We start from the raw sequence: 16,668 nt of genomic DNA, 5'->3' as shown, positions 1-16,668 counted from the left end.
GACGTTGGAGAGGAAGATGGATGGAAGCGGCGGTTTGTAGGGGTTAGCTTTAAGCTTAGCCGTTAGCCCACCTCGACAGCCGCGCTTCCGCCGCCGGTCACACCGCCTACGCTTACTCCTCCTCCGGCGTGTGCTGCCCGGCGAGCCCGCTGCATTGTGAGCTTCTGGGGCTAGTGCCCGAAGCACTCCGAGGCTACGTAAACAGACTAGGGTAGTTGTGGCTACGAGTCCGAAAACACTTGATGACCGTACCTCCAGCAGGCGCTGGCGATCATATACTAACCTACTGGATGGATAAACTAAACTTTGTGTTGTTTGTAGTGTCCTAGGCGACATATTTTGTGAAAATGCTCGTCGGTTGTCGAGAGCCATTGCAGCCGCAGCCAACTGGGGCGCCGCCATCTTGAATCTTGAATTAGCCCCAAGCGGCTTGCTAACCGCGATGAGCCAGTTAAGACGCATAGCCGTCCCAAGCCATCTCGGCCTACTGGCTCTCGCATCTTGGTCATAGGTGACTCCATCACACGAAAAACACCACACTTAAAAATCCAGCCACGGTAATGTGTATCCCTGGAGGCAGAGCACCCGACATAGAAGCTAATCTAAGGGCGCTAGCTCGCAATAGGTCTAGTCAACAGCGTAGGTCCAACAACACTAGCCACTCGGATATAGTGATACACGGTGGCTCCAATGATATATTTCAAGCATATATCGGCTCTATTGATAATCTTACAAATGAATTTAATGCGACATTGTTAAATGCCATCGACTCGGTAGTGCCACTACGTCTGAAAACTCGCCGTAGAAAGCCTACTACACGGTTCACAGGTGAAACACGGACGCTTAAGCAATTATGTAAAAAGCATGAACGAAAATGGCGTTGAACCAAACTTGAGGTTTTCCATCAGGCATGGCGCGATAGCCTCCTGAAATACAAAGATGCGCTTATTTTAGCAAAAACTAATTATTTCTCGCAAATTATTAATCTCAATAAAAACAATCCTAAATACTTATTTGATACAGTGGCAAAGCTGACGTGGTGCCATCCGACCTCCGATAGCTCCTTCCACTCAGCCGACGGGTTCATGAAATTTTTCGCTTGAAAGATTGAATCCATTAGGGATGAGATCAAGATGACAGTTCCAATCGCTCAGTCGAGACCGCCCATTACCGGCGCTGACGAACATGCAATAACCCTATCAAATTTTAAAAGTGTGTCCGTTGAAAGGCTCACGCAATTGGTTAGTGCGGCTAAGCAAACGACATGTTCACTCGACCCGCTCCCAGCCAAACTATTTAAAGAATTACTTCAAATTTTAGGACCGTCCGTCTTAAATATAATTAATCTGTCTGTCTCCTCTGGACAGCCTTTAAAACCGCTATCATTAAACCGCTACTTAAGCGACCAAATCTCGACCCGGACTGTCTCAGTAATTATAGGCCGGTTTCAAATCTCCCATTCGTAGCAAAACAACGAGTAGTCCATGGTAATGCGACCTCTGAGCTCTATAACGTCACTTGTGGTGTCCCGCAGGGATCGGTACTCGGACCAATTCTATTTAATATGTATATGATTCCGCTTGGGGACATAATACGTAAATATAACATTAGTTTTCAATGTTAGGCGGATGACACTCAATTATATATGCCGTTATCGATGACAAATCCGCAGGACTGTTGTAATCTTGAGGCGTGCCTTGCGGAGATCAAGCAATGGATGTCTCTCAATTTCCTTCGTCTTATCCCAGATAAAACTGAGATGTTGATAATTGGTCCAGCTTGTTATCACCACTTATTTAAGGAAACCACTATAACTATGGATAACTGTACTATCACTCAGAGCGATACTGTAACTAATCTCGGGGTAACATTTGACCAAACGCTCTCCTTTCAAAAGCACAATAAGAACATAACTAAAATTGCGCTTTTTTACCTCCGTAATATTCGTAAGATTCGTCCGATTCTCTCGTGATGCGGAAACTATTATACATGCGTTTATTATGTCGCGCCTGGACTACTGTAACGCATTATCAAAGTCAAAGTCAAAGTCTGCTTTATTGTCAATTTCTTCACATGTCAAGACATACAAAGACATTGAAACTGCGTTTCCGACTATCCCACGGTGGAGACAAGACATATTACACCCAATTGGTCCACAGACAAACAAAACATTCAAGTAAACAATACACAAAGTAAAAATAAGAAGGCACATAGTATATAAATGTATTATTTATTTATATAAAGGCCGGTCCACGAAAATATTTCTGACACGTAACCGGTCCGTGGCGCAAAAAAGGTTGGGGACCAGTGATTTAGTAGAAGGTGGCTACAGATAAAAGTTTGAGTTCATTTTGAAAAACTAACAGGTCACTCACTTAAGATGCACGCACAACCAATGCAGCTCTCTAATAACTCTGCTGCAAACATAGGTTAACGCACTTGGGTTGAAAACCGAACCCCAGTCTTTCACGCGACAAGCAGAGATACTATCCACGATACTAACAAGGAACATGCCCTGTGTTGGGGCAAGATGGACTGCTTGGCGGGAGAAAGGAAAGGGAGGAAGCAGAAAGGGGAACGCTCACAGAACACATGCGCTTATAACTATTATGTGGATTTTAACCATCTGTAAACGTTATTAAAACAGTACTGAAATGGGGCAATCTGCTGGTCTTTTTCGTATATGCCTGCCTTCAAGTTTAGAGGGCACTACCTTTAGGGGGCGCATTAGAGGTTAGGGTTAAAGGTGAGGGGGTTACCGTTAGCGAGTTAGCAGGTTAGGGGTTAATTATTAGGGTTTGGTTATTGTTCTGGTTTTAGAGTTAGCGTTAGGGCTTGAAGTTAGGGAATTAGGAGCCTTAGGCCAACCAGATTCCATTTATTCCATTAATCACTGACATTCAGTCTTCAGGTCCATGGGCTACCAATCGGAATGTAACGGGGTCAGCTGGTCGACTATGGAGCTCATCGGTGCAGGGGAATGATTCTCGCTTAGGGTGCATCATTACCTGGGTTTAACTCCCGGACGATCTCTTCTTGGAAACACTGTTGTCTATCATTATGTGGAGCGTTTGACAGGCCAACGTTACACGGAATGTAACATGGTCTGCACGCTTCCGTCATGGCTCGTTGGTCTAGGGGTATGATTCTTGCTTTGGGTGTCGGAGGTCCTGGGTTCAACTCCCAGACAAGCCCTTCTTTAAAACGTTGCTGTTGATCAACTAGCCCAATTTAATTTTGGGCGCTAGCCCGAATCCATACACGGTGGATGGCGGCAGTGATATTTGAGAAGTGAAATGAAGTTTATTGGATTTGCAGACAGTGTGCAATCATTATTTCATCAAAAGTAGGCAGGTACATAAATTTGGGCACCCCAAGAGAAAAATGACAATATTTCAATATCAATATTTAGTAGATCCTCCTTTTGCAGAAATAACAGCCTCTCGACCAGTGGTTCTTAACCTGGGTTCGGTCGAACCCTAGGGGTTCGGTGAGTCGGTTTCAGGGGTTCGGCAGAGCCTCCACTCCGGAGGTCCAAACACACCTGATTAATAAATTCGCATATCTGAACTGGTCTCGCAAAGGCAACAGCAGAAGTCACACTGATTTGCTGGTATGTCATTTGTTGTGAATTCATGCATTGTGTTGGTTCTATTCTTTGAACAAGGTGATGTTTATGCACGGCTCATTTTGTGCACCAGTAAAAACATCTCTGTCTTCAATTTGAAAAAAATAAATATATATTCACAAAAGAGGGGTTCGGTGAATGGGCATATGAAACTGGTGGGGTTCAGTGCCTCCAACAAGGTTAAGAATCACTGCTCTAGACACTTCCTATAGCTTCCAATGAGTGTGGATTCTGGTTGAAGGTATATTTCACCATTCTTCTTGACAAATCAGAAACCCATAAACTTCATTTCACTTCTCAAATATCATTGTGTCTGTCCGCTATATGATATATTTTACTGATATTGCCTCTGAACAGGCGAGCAAGTGCTCCTCCGGCCGTCATGACTACATTCTACCGTGGCACCATTGAGAGCATCCTCTCCAGTTGTATCGCTGTTTGGGGTGGTAGCTGCACTGAATACAACATGAAGGCCCTGCAGCGCATAGTGAACACAGCTGGTAAGATTATTGGTGCTTCACTCCCCTCCCTGAAGGACATTTACACCTCCCATCTCACCCGCAAGGCGACCGCGATCGTGAGTGATGTGAGTCACCCCGCTCACTCTTTGTTTGATCTTCTGCCCTCTGGGAAGAGGTACAGGAGCCTGCGCTTCCGCACCACCAGACTCACCAACAGCTTCATACTCCAGGCTGTTATGATCCTGAACTCTCTCCCCCCTTCTGCGTAGCGTCCTGTACTTTTGCGGTATATTCTGACTGTCTGCTGTATGCACACTTGCTCCATTTTTGCTCCTCTTATTTATTATGTTATTTATTTATTTATTATTTATTCATCACTCTTATTTATTCATTGTTTGTGCCTTCTTGTTTTTATTTTTCGTGTTGTTTACTTGTATGTATATTGTGTACTATGTCTTGTCACCGTGGGATAGTGGGAACGTAATTTCGATTTCTTTGTGTGTCTTGGAATGTGAAGAAATTGACAATAAAGCAGACTTTGACTTTGACTTTTGACTTTGATAAAGGAAAATCTTGAAATAGATTTTGCATACAAATGATACTTTTGCATATGACCGTATATGTAACTCGGAGAACATGTGATTGATTACTTTATCAAATACTATTTGACTAAATATTTGAGGTCCCACTGAAACTTAAAACTCGGATCACGGGATTCAGAGTCCAGAGTGCTAATCATAACACCATGGAATAGACACACACACGCACGCGCGCACACGCACACGCACACACACACACACACGCATCCTTGTTAACCTCCCTCTGCAGGACCCAAAGTACTTTACTGAGTTGTGGGGTCCACCCTTTCTAGTGGTCCAAGAACTATGAAAAAAATCAGGCAAGTCTCAAAAAAAATCTTGTTACTAAAAATCACTTTCAATAAACACAATTCAAAACTTTATTTTACATGTCAGTTTTTCAGTCACATGTGGGGCCTGTTTCTAACCTTCAGGCTTTGCGGGGTCCACCTTTACACACATGAGATTTTTAGTCAGTTATGGGGCTCGCTTTTAATATTTCAACCTTAAGAGGTCCACCTATACACACATGACAAATAGTGAACAAATGGTGAAACAGGACCAGCCATGTGTTTCTACCTCTGTTAAGGGAAGCTCTTTCACTCATATTTTCTCCTCATGGTGGTTATTCTATTTTTGACAAAGTACTTAACAGCTTTCCAGTCTCTGTTACTCAGTGCTTGTGGTTCTGCAGCAATGCATCTCTCGCAGTCAAACTTACCAGGAACCTGATTTGTCAATATATACTTCCTTAAATGTTTATTTACTGCAGCACATTCCTCTGGGGTCCAGCTTCTTTTCACAACTTTTTCTTTACCTAAGGGCATAAGAAGAGCACTTTTTAGTTGACAACTTAATTAGAACAAGACTGCATAAAGAATACATTCACTTTATGTACAATAGTCCGACAAAATAATTTAAATGAGATATTTTAAAAAGTCAACTATCTTTGTCAACGGTGATGAGCCCACAATAGACATAAGTAAATCAGTTATTATCTGGGATATTAATCCGGTCATTTAAGTTGCTCGGTGGTCTTCAGTGTCAGCTGTTTTCATATTAACAAAATTAAAAATAGATGCACAAAAGGGCAATATTAGAATGGCCCCAGTTTTGGAGGTGGGGGAAAGAGGTCTCTCATTTTCTTGACTACTTTTAAGCAGTTTTGCATTTGACCAGAGTGTCACTGCTGGTAGATGAAGCAATTCCTGGCCCCTACAGAGGTTGCACAGGCAGCACATTGGGATGCACCATTTCTCTGACAAAACCATTAAGAACAGATACAAGTTGTTGCAAAATCAGGGAAAATAAAAATCTGAAAAAAACTTTTTTCAGACAGTGTGTATGGGGAATTTGCTTTGATAACGTGCTACACATAGACAAACAAAGATGATATAAATAAATTTGGATGGGTTAATTTTCATTTTATCACAAAATTCAACTATGATTGAATAAAGGTCTAAACTTTAGACCTTACATGTCTTAGAAAAAAAGTCGTGGTGTTTAATATATCTTGCTTGGGTCATCTAAATCTTAGTAAGCAGCATATGTGAGGATAATTAGATACTGATACAGTAGTAACAATTGGACAATTTAAAAGCAACCGTGATAAAGTTATATATTGAAAAGGATTACTCCAAACTCACCTCACTTTTTGGCAGACTTTTCATTACTTGGGCCACGAGATGTGAAGGTACAAGAAGTCACTTCTATGACTTCTGGCATCAGCCCATCTGAAATGATGATTTTTAAGTACAGAAAAAAATATGTTAAACTTATCTTATTAGGACAGCAAACACACGGATCAAGGGTACAGTTTCTAACAGCAAACTAAAGAGAAAAAAAAACTATCTACACTTGTGCTCATAAGGAGTTATTTATTACAATAATGTCCTGTAGAACCAATCTTGTTGGAACCAAATTTGGATTTTGGTAAATACTAGACAGGAGCAGATATGAATGTAATGGACTATTTAAAAGTGGTGGAATTAAAAAAATAAAAAATAAAAATCAATATTGAAAACGAGTACTGACCTTAAACTGCAGTTTTACAAACTCACCTTTCTTTTTGGCCATTTTCTTCCACTGAGACTTGAACTCAGGTCGCTGGGGTGAGAGTCCTAACCCTAGCCCTAGCTCTAACCTTAACCCTACCTCTTACCCTAACCCTAGCCCTAGCTCTAACCTTAACCCTACCTCTTACCCTATTCCTAACCCTAACCCTAGCCCTAGCTCTAACCTTAACCCTACCTCTTACCCTATTCCTAACCCTAGCTCTAACCCTAGCTCTTACCCTATTCCTAACCCTAACCCTAGCTCTAACCCTAACTGTAACCCTAACCCTAACTCTTACCCTAACTGTAACCCTAACCCTAGCTCTAATCCTAATCCTAGTTCTTACCCTATTCCTAACCCTAACCCTAGCTCTAACCTTAAACCTAACCCTAACCCTAATCCTAGCTCTTACCCTAGCTCTAACCCCTCACCTTTCTTTTTGGCCATTTTTTTCTACTGAGACTTGAACTCAGGTCGCTGGGGTGAGAGTCCTAACCCTAGCCCTAGCTCTAACCTTAACCCTACCTCTTACCCTAACCCTACCTCTTACCCTATTCCTAACCCTAGCTCTAACCCTATTCCTACCTCAACCCTACCTCAACCCTACCTCTTACCCTATTCCTAACCCTAGCCCTAGCTCTAACCCAACCCTAGCTCTTACCCTAACCCTATTCCTAACCCTAACCCCTAGCTCTAACCTTAACCCTAATCCTTACCCTAGCTCTTACCCCTCACCTTTCTTTTTGGCCATTTTTTTCCATTGAGACTTGAACTCAGGTCGCTGGGGTGAGAGTCCTAACCCTAGCCCTAGCTCTAACCTTAACCCTACCTCTTACCCTAAACCTAGCCCTAGCTCTAACCTTAACCCTACCTCTTACCCTAACCCAGTGGTTCCCAAAGTGGGCGGTACCGCCCCCCTGGGGGCGGTGGAAAGATCTGGGGGGGCGGTGAGGAAGAAAGGGGCGGTAGGGGGGCGGTAGGGGGGCGGCAGTCGATTTGTACACAACACGCCGCTCTGGCCCAGTCAGATCCGACAGCATAGACTACAAAAGCAAAAGCTCAGGTTTGTAATTTCAAGCTTGTAATGTTCAGAATTTTATCTTATAATAAAAACCGCATTCTGGCGGTCAACATCATCTTGAGTTCAAGTCAACATGAAATTGGGGACTCGCCAGAACGCGCCGTTGTGTTGTGTTGAGCTGGTTAGGGCAGTGGTCCCCAACCACCGGGCCGCGGACCGGTGGTTGGGGACCACTGCCCTAACCAGCTCAACTTGGTACCGGGCCGCCAAGCCGCACAGAATTTTTTTTTTATCGACGATCAATTAATTCAGGTCAAGACACTCGTCCCGGTCACGTGACATGTTTCCCCAGTCGAGCCCGCAAAGCTAATATGTGGCGACAGGCTAACTAACCAGGCAGTGAAGCATTCAAAACTGCTTCAACACATGGAGACCAAGCATCCTGCAATAAAAGACAAACCTTAAATCACTTCGGGTGTCATTGTCTCCGATTACGTCTAGATGGGACCGGCTCGTTTCTGAGAAACAAACTCAGTGCTCCCACTAATTCAACGTAATGGTAATGGTATTATAAATGTATTATTTATTTATTTATTTATATAAATGTATTATTTATTTATATAAATGCCGGTCCTTGGGGGGGGGGGGGCGCTAGGAATTCACTGGGAAGCCAAAGGGGGCGCCAGCCTGCAAAAGTTTGGGAACCACTGCCCTAACCCTAGCCCTAGCTCTAACCCTAACCCTACCTCTTACCCTATTCCTAACCCTAGCTCTAACCCAACCCTAGCTCTAACCGTAACTCTAACCCTAGCCCTTACCCTAGCATATGGTATATGGTTTTATGGGGGAGCACACGAGCAACTCTGTTGCAAATTTTTCAAGGATAAGATATTGTTGGTCCCACTGGGATTTGAACTCAGGTCGCTGGGGTGAGAGTACAGAGCACTAACCACTACACTACAGAACCCACGCCATTACTTCATGGATGTTACCTATATGGTTTTATGGAGCAGCTCACAAGTAAATAGTATAGATAGGAATAGGTAAATGCCAAAATACTTGAGGTTCCACTGAGACTTGAACTCTGGTCGCTGGGGTGAGAGTCCAGAGCACTAACCACTAGAGTATGTAACCCACACCATTAATCCATGGAAGTTAGCTATATGGTTTTATGGAGCAGCTCACAAGCAAATAGCATAGATAGGAATAGGTAAATGTCAAAATAGTTCAGGTTCCACTGAGACTTGAACTCAGGTCACTGGGGTGAGAGACCAGAGCATTAACCACTACACTATGGAACGCACACCAATATTCCATGGAAGTTACGTATATGGTTTTATGGAGCAGCTCACAAGCCAGATATAGGAATAGTATAAATAGGAATAGGTAAATGCCAAAATAGTTGAGGTTCCACTGAGACTTGAACGCAGGGCGCTGGGGTGAGAGTCTAGAGTACTAACCACTACAGTATGGAACCCACACTATTAATCCATGGAAGTTACCTATATGGTTTTATAGAGCAGCTCACAAGCAAATAGCATACATGGGAATAGGTAAATGCCAAAATAGTTGAGGTTCCACTGAGACTTGAACTCAAGTCGCTGGGGTGAGAGTCCACAGCACAAACCACTACAGTATGGAACCCACGGCATTACTTCATGGAAGTTACGTATATGGTTTTATGGACCAGCTCACAAGCAAATAGTATATATACATAGGAATAGGTAAATGCCAAAATAGTTGATGTTCCACTGAGACTTGAACTCCGGTCACTGGGGTGGGAATCCAGAGCACTAACCACTACACTATGGAACGCACGACATTATTTCATGGAAGTTACGTATATGGTTTTATGGAGCAGCTCACAAGCCAGTATAGATAGGAATAGGTAAATGCCAAAATAGTTGAGGTTCCACTGAGACTTGAACTCAGGTCGCTGGGATGAGAGTACAGAGCACTAACCACTACAGTATGGAAACCACACCATTGTTTCATGGAAGTTATGTATATGGTTTTATGGAGCAGCTCACAAGCATATATATATAGGAATAGGCAAATGCCAAAATAGTTGAGGTTCCACTGAGACTTGAACTCGGGTCGCTGGGGTGAGAGTCCAGAGCACTTACCACTACACTATGGAACTCATGCCATTAATTCATGGAAGTTACGTATATGGTTTTATAGAGCAGCTCACAAGCAGTATAGATAGGAATAGGTAAATGCCAAAAAGGTTGAGGTTCCACTGAGACTTGAACTCAGATCAGTGGATTCAGAGTCCAGTGTGCTAACCATTACACTATGGAACCACAAGGTCCAGACCATGGCAGGCATATGTGTGGGAGCCAGAAGTTTTGAATTCTTTTTTTTTTTTTTTTTCTTCTTTTTTTTTAATTGCTAATGTGTCAATTGCTGGGTATCTGAAACCAGTTTTTCCAGTGTCCAGAGACCAGCTATTCCAATTTAGTCCCATAATTGGCTTTCTGTACAGCGCACAAGTGGCAGGGAAGTCTGGGAGTACAGTCAAACCTCGGTTTTCGAACGTCCCGGTTCTCGAACAAATCGGAATTCGAACAAAAAAATTCGAGATTTTTTTGCTTCGGTTGTCCAACAAAATTCGGAGGTTGAACCTCGCAAGATGAGCCGAAAGGACCCGAGAAAACCCGACCGCGCGGCCCAGATGCCGACTGACTCCGTTCGTTATTGTAATTTCGTTACTTTGAGGATTGTATTAACCCCTAATCATGCCTCCAAAGAAAGCAAGTGGGAGCAGTAAAGCCATCCTAAAACACAAAGGCGCTCTTTAAGCAATGCGACAGTGAGCGCCCGGCGCGCTGCGGTTGCCCGACCGCACCAAATTAAGCTCCCTGCGCACTGAGATCCACTTAAATTTTAGAAAGTACATCAGAACTTTAAAAATATTTTCTAAATTTCAGCGACGGCTCTGTCACAATAATGCGACCAGCGCGGTGCAGTTGGGCGGTCGGCGGCACGCTACGGTTGAGCGTTCTCTCTCGCTCTCGCTCTCTCTCGCTCTCTCTCTCGCTCTCTCTCTCTCTCTCTCTCGCACTCTTTCTCGCTCTCTCTCGCTCTCACACACACACACACACGAACACACACACACACACACACACACACACACCATCATCGGCGGACACTCGGGACGAGTATGACTGTCTTCTTCTCAGGGTCGTCTACTTGTGGGTCCGCAGGTGGGCGTAGAGGCCGATCCGGGATCCACATATTTTTGTGCAGTGTGGGCAGGGGAAAGTGGTGGTGGGTTGTGGTCGTACTGGAGCCTGTTTTTGTCTTTCCTTACGGAGTTGTTGTTTGGTTTCTGGGACACGGCGGAGTTCCTTTTCATGATGTGCTGCCCCTTCTTGCACCGCTACCCTCCAGCAGTTCCTGTTCAAGGCGATGCGCTCCCAGTCCTGAGATGTTATTTGGAATTTCTTGAGACTGGTCTTGAGGTTGTCCTTAAAACGTTTCTTTTGCCCGCCCGGGGCTCGCGGACCTCTCTCCAGCTGGGAGTATAACATCTGTTTCGGGAGGCGGGTGTCAGCCATGCGGATGAGATGTCCTGTCCATCGGAGTTGGTGCTGCATTATTAAGGTGGTGATGCTCGGTATCCTGGCTTCCTCCAGAACGCTGATGTTTGTGCGTCTGTCCTCCCATTTGATCCTGAGTATTTTCCTCAAGGTTCTCTGGTGGTGTTGTTCAAGAGCTCTTAGTTGCCTGCTGTAGGTTGTCCATGATTCTGCCCCATAAAGTAAGGTGGGGAGAACCACAGCTTTGTAAACCAGGAGGTTGGTGTCAACCCGGAGGTCTCTGTCTTTAAAGACTCTTTTCCACAGTCTGGCATACGCTCCACTGGCACAGCTCAGGCGATGGTTGACCTCAGAGTCAATGTCCGCTTTGGAGGAGAGAAGGCAGCCGAGGTAGGGGAAGTGGTGAACATATTCAAGTGCAGTGTTGTCCACATTTATGATGGGCGGAGTAGATGGCTGGTTGGGTGGGGGTTGATGTAGCACCTGGGTCTTCTTGATGTTCACGGTCAGACCCAGGGCTCTGTATGCCTTAGCGAAGGAGTTCAGGATGCCCTGGAGGTCTTCTGCAGAGTGTGCTGCAATGGCATTATCGTCTGCATACTGAAGCTCCACGACCGTGGTGGTTCTGATCTTGGTTTTGGCTTTGAACCTGTTAAGGTTGAAGAGCCTGCCATCAGTTCTGTACCAAATTGGGATTCCGTGTGGTAGTTCTTCGTTGATGAGGTGGAGTATGGCGGCAATGAACACAGAGAACAGGGTGGGTGCAATGATGCATCCCTGTTTGACCCCTGTCTCTACAGTGAAAGGCTCAGTCAAGGAGCTGTTGTTGAGCACTGTGGCTGTCATTCCGTCATGTAATAAACGCAGTATTCTGACGTATTTATCCGGGCAACCATACTTCAGAAGGATTTTGTCAGGTCTATGAAAGCCATGAACAAAGGCTGTTTATGCTCACGGCATTATTCCTAGAGTTGGCGTGCTGTAAAAATCATGTCTGCAGTGCCTCTAGATGGGCGAAAACCGCACTGCGATTCTGGGAGAACTTCCTCAGACAGTGGCAGTAGGCGATTGGCAAGAACACGAGCAAGTACTTTGCCAACTGTTGAAAGGAGCGAGATGCCCCTATAGTTTCCGCAATCCGCTTTGTCCCCTTTCTTGAAAATGGTCACTATCAGAGCATCCCTGTGCTCCGAGGGGAGTACTTCTTTTTCCCAGACCTTCAGAAAGAAGGAATGGAGGTGGCGCTGGAGCTCTACTCCACCTTCCTTTAGGACCTCAGCTGGGATCCCATCTGGCCCAGAGGCCTTGTTGTTCTTCAGGCTCCTGATGGCATCTTGGACCTCTGCTAAAGTGGGAGGTTCACCCATGTCTTCCCTGATGGGACTCTGAGGGATGTGACTGAGGAAATCTGACTGAGTTGTGCTGTCACGGTTGAGGAGTTCCTGAAAGTGCTCTCTCCACCGGTTGTTTATGGACTCATTGTCCTTCAACAGCTCCTGCCCGTCTTTAGAGCGTAGGGGGTTTTGGCCGCGATGGCTTGGGCCGTAGACAGCCTTAGTAGCGCTGAAAAAGCCTCTGGTGTCACCAGAGTCTGACAAACTCTAGATTTCCAGTGCCCTTTCTGTCCACCAGGAGTTTTTAATCTGTCTCACCCGGCTCTGGACGTCAGCCTTGGCTCTGGAGTTAGCCTGTCTCTTTGCTGTGCAGGTGATGTCATTTTGCCAGACACGAAAGGTTTCCCTTTTCTTGGAGATGAGCTGTTCTATCTCCGTGTCGTTCTCATCAAACCAGTCCTGATGCTTTCTGGCCTTGTACCCGAGAGTGGCACGGCAGGTGTCGAGGATGGAAGACTTGAGCAGGCTCCAGTGTTCGTCAATGTCCTCAGGGTATTCCTGATTGAGGCTTTCTCCAAGAGAGGCCTGAAACTGCTGCAGGGCGGCAGTTTTGTTCAGGGTCTCAAGGTTTAGTCTCTGCCGGCTCAGCTTCTTTTGCAGTCTCCTCTTCCTCTTGAGTCTGATGGACATCGTGGATCGTATCAGGCGGTGATCTGTCCAGCAGGCCTCTGAATCCATCGTGGCTTTTGTGATGCTCACGTCGCGCTGATCCCTGGCCCTGACAATGACATAGTCAATAAGATGCCATTGTTTAGAACGAGGGTGTCTCCATGAACCATTGAGTTTGTTCTTCTGGCGAAAGATGGTATTGGTGATGGTAAGGTCGTATTGAGCACATTTGCTAAGAAGCAAAACCCCATTGGAGTTGATGTTTCCAATGCCTTCCTTTCCAATGGTGCCCTTCCAGAGGTGGTGGTCTCGGCCCACTCTGGCATTGAAATCTCCCAATATAATAATCTTGTCCTCCTTGGGGATTTTTGACAATACCTCATCCAGACAGGCATATAAGGCCTCTTTTTTGTCCTCATCGGAAACGAGGGTAGGTGCATAAGCACTAAGAACTGTTGCCGTCATCTAACATCCACCGCCTGATGTGCCAGCTTGTGACTAGGGGCTTCCAGACTTCACAATCCTGCCCCCGTTGCCACTTACTGGTCGCCACAGGACTTTAATCCGGGATGTAAGGTGGACTCCCTGAAAAAGACGCCTGTGCGTGACTTTGTTTAAAGTGGGGAGACTGGTGCACAGACAGTCACCACACTGTCCTTGACAGATCGGGGTCAGAGTCCAGTGGCAAGGAGACCAAGACGACTGGTGACCCTTTTCTGCTGCAGCCTTCATCCGCCTTCCCAGCCGTTGTGACGCCACCCCATAGGTCAGCTATCATCCTCCGCCTGGTCCACCGTTGAGGTCTTCACTATTTTACCCATAGCTGGAGCTGTTTACCCACAGTGGTTGATGGGCAGTAGGGCGTGTCCACACACCGGTGGGCCTACATGCCACATCTCTGGGGCCCACTGCTGCTCCGAGATCCTGCACAACTTAGCCTGGGACCACAAGGTGCCAGTTGCCGTGTGTGGCCACGAGGAGGCGTGTGCAAGTCTTGGCAATGGAGAGGCTGTGTACCGGCTTATACACTCGGCTCCTCTTTTCACCCCCGGAAACAGAGGGCTAGCCGGTGGCGGTAGCTGAAAGCAGAAAAGTGGCAAGCAGACGCAGCATGCAGCATGCACAAACTACAGGCACTACGACTCCAACACGACTGCACTGACGCATCACACGCCCTGTGTGCTGATGGAACACACACACACACACACACACACACACACACACACACGCACACACACACACACACACAGGGCAGTGACTCTCCAATACACATAGATACCAAATGCTCAGGTGAAGCTTTCCCGCCTTTTCCGGACAGTATAAAACCTTCTGACCTGGAGACCTGACCTAGTGTTGTTACATCTGCTGAAGTGCCATGTGCATTGACCGGCCATTAAACAACCCAAGATCTTGCCAATAAAGAACCAACCGTTACTCCACATCTTAGTTTTCCTGACCCAACAACAGACATCATCAACAACATGCAACAGCCGTTGGTGGAATCGAACCCGCACTTTCCTAACTGTGAAGCGGACGTGCTAACCAGTGTACCACCGAGCCGCCAAAGAGTATAAATATTACTATGTTGAGTCAAATACAAGACAGATTACAGATTTAAAATGGGGCTCGCTTTTAATATTTCAACCTTAAGAGGTCCACCTATACACACATGACAAATAGTGAACAAATGGTGAAACAGGACCAGCCATGTGTTTCTACCTCTGTTAAGGGAAGCTCTTTCACTCATATTTTCTCCTCATGGTGGTTATTCTATTTTTGACAAAGTACTTAACAGCTTTCCAGTCTCTGTTACTCAGTGCTTGTGGTTCTGCAGCAATGCATCTCTCGCAGTCAAACTTACCAGGAACCTGATTTGTCAATATATACTTCCTTAAATGTTTATTTACTGCAGCACATTCCTCTGGGGTCCAGCTTCTTTTCACAACTTTTTCTTTACCTAAGGGCATAAGAAGAGCACTTTTTAGTTGACAACTTAATTAGAACAAGACTGCATAAAGAATACATTCACTTTATGTACAATAGTCCGACAAAATAATTTAAATGAGATATTTTAAAAAGTCAACTATCTTTGTCAACGGTGATGAGCCCACAATAGACATAAGTAAATCAGTTATTATCTGGGATATTAATCCGGTCATTTAAGTTGATCGGTGGTCTTCAGTGTCAGCTGTTTTCATATTAACAAAATTAAAAATAGATGCACAAAAGGGCAATATTAGAATGGCCCCAGTTTTGGAGGTGGGGGAAAGAGGTCTCTCATTTTCTTGACTACTTTTAAGCAGTTTTGCATTTGACCAGAGTGTCACTGCTGGTAGATGAAGCAATTCCTGGCCCCTACAGAGGTTGCACAGGCAGCACATTGGGATGCACCATTTCTCTGACAAAACCATTAAGAACAGATACAAGTTGTTGCAAAATCAGGGAAAATAAAAATCTGAAAAAAACTTTTTCAGACAGTGTTTTACATGTATGGGGAATTTGCTTTGATAACGTGCTACACATAGACAAACAAAGATGATATAAATAAATTTGGATGGGTTAATTTTCATTTTATCACAAAATTCAACTATGATTGAATAAAGGTCTAAACTTTAGACCTTACATGTCTTAGAAAAAAAGTCGTGGTGTTTAATATATCTTGCTTGGGTCATCTAAATCTTAGTAAGCAGCATATGTGAGGATAATTAGATACTGATACAGTAGTAACAATTGGACAATTTAAAAGCAACCGTGATAAAGTTATATATTGAAAAGGATTACTCTAAACTCACCTCACTTTTTGGCAGACTTTTCATTACTTGGGCCACGAGATGTGAAGGTACAAGAGGTCACTTCTATGACTTCTGGCATCAGCCCATCTGAAATGATGATTTTTAAGTACAGAAAAAAATATGTTAAACTTATCTTATTAGGACAGCAAACACACGGATCAAGGGTACAGTTTCTAACAGCAAACTAAAGAGAAAAAAAAACTATCTACACTTGTGCTCATAAGGAGTTATTTATTACAATAATGTCCTGTAGAACCAATCTTGTTGGAACCAAATTTGGATTTTGGTAAATACTAGACAGGAGCAGATATGAATGTAATGGACTATTTAAAAATGGTGGAATTAAAAAAAAATAAAATAAAAATCAATATTGAAAACGAGTACTGACCTTAAACTGCAGTTTTACAAACTCACCTTTCTTTTTGGCCATTTTCTTCCACTGAGACTTGAACTCAGGTCGCTGGGGTGAGAGTCCTAACCCTAGCCCTAGCTCTAACCTTAACCCTACCTCTTACCCTAACCCTAGCCCTAGCTCTAACTTAACCCTACCTCTTACCCTATTCCTAACCCTAACCCTAGCCCTAG

The 16,668-nt window shown here is 44.6% G+C and overlaps 2 long non-coding RNA genes and 1 other non-coding gene across 3 annotated transcripts; all 3 read right to left on the bottom strand.

Moving 5' to 3' along the window:
* Positions 1–5,055: 5,055 nt before the first annotated feature.
* LOC119118833 lies at positions 5,056–6,396 on the bottom strand. Its single transcript, XR_005096986.1, has 2 exons — positions 6,314–6,396; positions 5,056–5,484 (listed from the first exon to the last, which is right to left on the bottom strand). It is a non-coding gene; the product is annotated as an uncharacterized LOC119118833 (long non-coding RNA).
* A 3,581-nt stretch (positions 6,397–9,977) lies between these two features.
* trnaq-cug lies at positions 9,978–10,049 on the bottom strand. The gene has a single exon. It is a non-coding gene; the product is annotated as a tRNA-Gln (tRNA).
* Positions 10,050–15,013: 4,964 nt separating this feature from the next.
* LOC119118834 lies at positions 15,014–16,196 on the bottom strand. Its single transcript, XR_005096987.1, has 2 exons — positions 16,084–16,196; positions 15,014–15,248 (listed from the first exon to the last, which is right to left on the bottom strand). It is a non-coding gene; the product is annotated as an uncharacterized LOC119118834 (long non-coding RNA).
* Between the last annotated feature and the right edge of the window lie 472 nt (positions 16,197–16,668).

The sequence above is a fragment of the Syngnathus acus genome, unplaced genomic scaffold (genome assembly GCF_901709675.1).
Source record: "Syngnathus acus unplaced genomic scaffold, fSynAcu1.2, whole genome shotgun sequence".
NCBI lineage: Eukaryota > Metazoa > Chordata > Actinopteri > Syngnathiformes > Syngnathidae > Syngnathus > Syngnathus acus.
The sequence above is the reverse complement of the archived record's forward strand: the minus strand, read 5'-3'. Positions and strand labels throughout refer to the sequence as shown.